General features: G+C 38.4%; 1 pseudogene; it reads left to right on the top strand.

Moving 5' to 3' along the window:
• Window positions 1-1,210: 1,210 nt before the first annotated feature.
• LOC107574936 (uncharacterized) lies at window positions 1,211-4,338 on the top strand (annotated as a pseudogene).
• The last annotated feature ends 202 nt before the right edge of the window (window positions 4,339-4,540 follow it).

The following is a 4,540-nucleotide window of genomic DNA, read 5'->3' on the forward strand; positions in this document are numbered from 1 at the left end:
TCCTTTCTCTTTGGTTGGTTGCTGAGGGAATACATCAACTTTCACTGTGGACGAATCCAGCCCGGGGTCCGTCACATGTGGTTGCCGCTCATTCGTCACATGACCCCTTTAAAACATGTTAAAATCACTGCAAAAAGACATATAAAATAAATTCATTATTTATTTACATGGAATAGTAGTAGTAAGTTATCTCTCCCTCGTGTCCTGCAAAAGACCAATAGCCAGGTGGTCACCCTACTAGTAATGTCAAAGATTATTCTTTTTGGGTACAAGGTCTGTGTACACCTCTGGCCTAAATGTTTATCGAATTAGATGTACAAAATGTTGTTTATAAACTTAATACAGTGTTTTATCAAATATATTCTATGTACTTATCTTTTGGTTTCAAATGATAATTTTCTACTTTTTCTTTTAGAGTACATCACAGCAGAACATTGTTTCACAACCCGTCTCAAGTACAGGCATACATAGCGAGGTGGCTTGTCAGTAGTGTTGTTTTTGGCGGCCTGTTTTAATTTTAGTTTTAGTCTAGTCTTTGTGTGAAACTGTCATTTTAGTTTTTATTAATTTTAGTCACGTTCATACTCTTTTTAGTCTAGTCAAGTTTTAGTCGACTAAAAGTCTGAGCATTTTAGTCTAGTTTTAGTCTACGAAAATTGTATTTTAGTCTCTTTTTAGTAATGCAATTCTATTTAACCCAGTCAATATAGTATAAGTACCTAGTAGTATAGACGAAACCAAAATTTTATTTTAGCCAAAAACTTCGATATGATAATTTTAAAAGTATAGATATTTCGTACAACAGAGAAGAACTGCAGAATATAATGTCATACAGATATTTTTAATATTATAAAAAATCAGTAGGCTAATTTCTAATGATGAGAGGGCAGCGTTACCAGAGTTGCCCATTTACCACACCTTGTTACAACACAGTAGGGCTATTGCAGACAGAAACAATACTGTACTTCATCCATGTTTCCTGTCAGCTTGATTTTTGAGTGGACTTGATGAGCATGAACGGTATATGAGTGGAGCACTCACATGGGCCGCGAGCGACTGAGCGGTGCACACGCATAGAGCGGGATAATACGCAGAGCGTCACACCACGTGAAAGTGAATCCTGAGCGGTGAACTCATTTTCGGCAGCCGGAATTTCAGTGCATCTCTAATTATTGGCGTCATTAGAAATGGATATTATAGTTTTAGGTTTATGCAAAGGTCTATATATGGTGACACAAAATATATTGTTTTCGAACCCTGTCTGCGTGAGCTTTTTGCACCCTGTCCCATATGCAAGTCAAAGTCAGATGTGCAGACACACCGAATGGGTGTGGCAATGAGCCAGCTTTGCCCCAAATGTAGTTACCTAAGGAAATGGCAGAGCCAGCCGATAGTTGGAAGTACACCTGTTGGAAACCTTCTCTTATCTGCAGCCACCTATTTTACATGAGGATCATTCATTCAAGTACAAAAGGTACGCATGTACACTGAACAAAATTATAAACGCAACACTTTTGTTTTTGCCCCCATTTTTCATGAGCTGAACTCAGAGATCTACGACCTTTTCTATGTTGAAGGAAAAGATATTCAATTTCAAACCCAAACTCCACATATTAGAAAACTAAATCAAAAAAGTGAACTGGAAATTCCTTTTGATGATTTACTTGTAGAATCAATCCAGAGGAGACATCACCGGAACGTTAAAAAGAAAAGCAGGATGGAGAAGAAGAAGAGCTGTTTGAAACTTCAAAGAGTCAGCGCCGCCTCCAAAGAATAAAAAAAGCGAGAGCAGGTGTTGTTATTTGGGTTAACAGCTAACGAATGGAAAATGCTGAAGTGTGAAAACTCGCTCGTATATATTTTGAAAAGGTGTTGGTATTGTGTAGTAAGGAAATGTTTAGCTGTGGTTAGCACAAAAGGTCAGACATCCTGTGTTAGCGCATAGGAGATAAACTTTGTTTGAACCTCCTCGTATATATTTTTGGAGGTATGTGTGTGTGTGTATGCTATGCTTGATGTTATGATGTAATGGGATTACAACCCGCTGAAGCAAGGGGTGTGACCAAGTGTTTAGCGTAACTTGCATTTATCCAATAGGGAAGAGTTAGTAAATGCTTAGCAGGAGAGAAATATTGTACACGCCCTCTCCTATATAATCCAATGTTTTATCAGTTTTGTGCTGCCGCAAATCGGGTGAAGATTACTTGCTGTTACTTTCTTGTTATTTGCTTCTGAGTTATTGTTTTTAATAAAGCAAAACCATTTTTATATGGTGATTCGATAAACTTTCTTTCAAACAAGTCTCTGAGTAAATTATTAAGAGTAACCTATTATCAGAATTTGGTCGTAAACCTCCAATACGGGCCTCATAGAGTTGAGAACTCTGCTGAGCTGATCAGGACATCGTGCTGTGGATCCTGGACCTCATATTACACTTCCCATCCATATCAGAGGTAAGGGCTGTATTCGTTTATGACAGCTGCTGATGGGGGAAAGATGTGATTATAAGGTTTATTGGCTCTTTACATGCAAAATGATATAACAATGTACACAAAAGGCTTATTTCTCTTAAATATTGTTCACAAATCTGTCTAAATCTGTGTTAGTGAGCACTTCTCCTTTGCCGAGATAATCCATCCACCTCACAGGTGTGGCATATCAAGATGCTGATTAGACAGCATGATTATTGCACAGGTGTGCCTTAGGCTGGCCACAATAAAAGGCCACTCTAAAATGTGCAGTTTTATCACACAGCACAATGCCACAGATGTCGCAAGTTTTGAGGGAGCGTGCAATTGGCATGCTGACTGCAGGAATGTCCACCAGAGCTGTTGCCCGTGAATTGAATGTTAATTTCTCTACCATAAGCCGTCTCCAAAGGCGTTTCAGAGAATTTGGCAGTACATCCAACCGGCCTCACAACCGCAGACCAGTAAGTCTGCACAATTTTATACTGTATTCTCTATATTACCATTTTACTTCTTTACTGTATTCATAGATTTGCAAGGCCATGGAGTTGCAAATTTTCCAATATGACACTTTCAGAAGACATTGTCGTAGTTTCTTAGAGCCAGCCATTATACACACTTGGAAAAGTCAACAACAAAATCTGTTCCAGAAGTTCCAACAGATGGGAAACATTGCAATAGCTGGAGACATGCGTGCAGATTCACCAGGTAAGCCATGAGTCTGTCTGAAATGAATAAAAATATTTTTTCAATTGATTATGTATTGTTGAACCTTGTAAAATCAAATCTTTAAAAATAATTATGTCCTCATCTTTGTCATATGTAGGGCACTCAGCCAAATACAGTAGCTACACAGCAATGCACATTGAGAGCAACACGATTTTGGACCTCCAGCTTGTTCAGGTGTGTTACCTTTTTTTTATATATAAACATGACTGACCTCTACCATATTCTATTGCTTATGTGTGTTACAATTTATTTTTTTTGCTGCATACCTAGAGCAATGAAGTTGGCAGAAGTTATTACATGGAGAAAGAAGACCTGAAGAGATGTCTGGATCTGTTGGAGTGTAACAGTTTAGCAGTGGACTACATTGTCACTGATCGTCATCCACAGATCCAGAAATATCTGAGGGAGCGTAAAATAACACAATTCTACGATGTGTGGCATTTTGAAAAAGGTTAGTGTTCGTCCTTCCACATAGTTATTTATCCAACTAAATAATATAGTGTGGGTTTCAAATGTTTTTTGGCACTAATCTCTTACTTTAAATCAGGTTTGTCTAAGAAGTTACAAAAACTGTCAAAAAACAAGGGCTGTACATTGCCGAAGAGGTGGCAGCGTAGCATTAGGAACCATGTTTACTGGTGCACTTCATCCACATCAGGACCAGAAAAGGTGGCCAAGTGGACTTCACTGGTGAACCATCTTCAGAATGTGCATGTTCACGTCAATTCCATTTTTCCAACGTGTGCACATCCTGATCGGGTATCTAATGATCCAAAGAAATGGTTTCAACCAGGTAATTAAAGATGTTCATTCTATGCTATCAAATTTGAGTAATGTCTAACATGTGCTCTGTACTACTATTACTCCAACAATATTTATAACCAAACTCATTTGTGATTTTACCATTTGCATAGTCATGTATTGTACAGTAATACATTTTCATTACAATGTAGAGTCGCTGGCACTCCACAAGGTTGAAAAAATCCTATGTAACAAGAGGGTTCTCAAAGATGTGGAGAAGCTTAGTCACCATTTTCAAACTTCATCACTATAGGCATTTCACAGCCCGATCCTCTGCTTCACACCCAAAAATGTAGTGTTCCCTTTCATGGGAATGTTGTGCACGTACTACAGATTTTAAAAACTATTATTAAACATTTTGTAGTGGGGCTATGATTTAGTGGTTGTATGTTCTTGCAGACTGTACTCTTGCGCCACAATACTGTTGCACTTCACCCGGACTACAGTTCCCATCATCCATTGCACTGATTACACACACACAGCTGAATCCAATCAGACATGCTACAAAAGCCATGGACTTCCTCACTCTCACTGCCGAGTAT

The sequence above is a fragment of the Sinocyclocheilus grahami genome, unplaced genomic scaffold (assembly GCF_001515645.1).
Source record: "Sinocyclocheilus grahami isolate Dianchi unplaced genomic scaffold, SAMN03320097.WGS_v1.1 scaffold2397.1, whole genome shotgun sequence".
Taxonomy (NCBI): domain Eukaryota; kingdom Metazoa; phylum Chordata; class Actinopteri; order Cypriniformes; family Cyprinidae; genus Sinocyclocheilus; species Sinocyclocheilus grahami.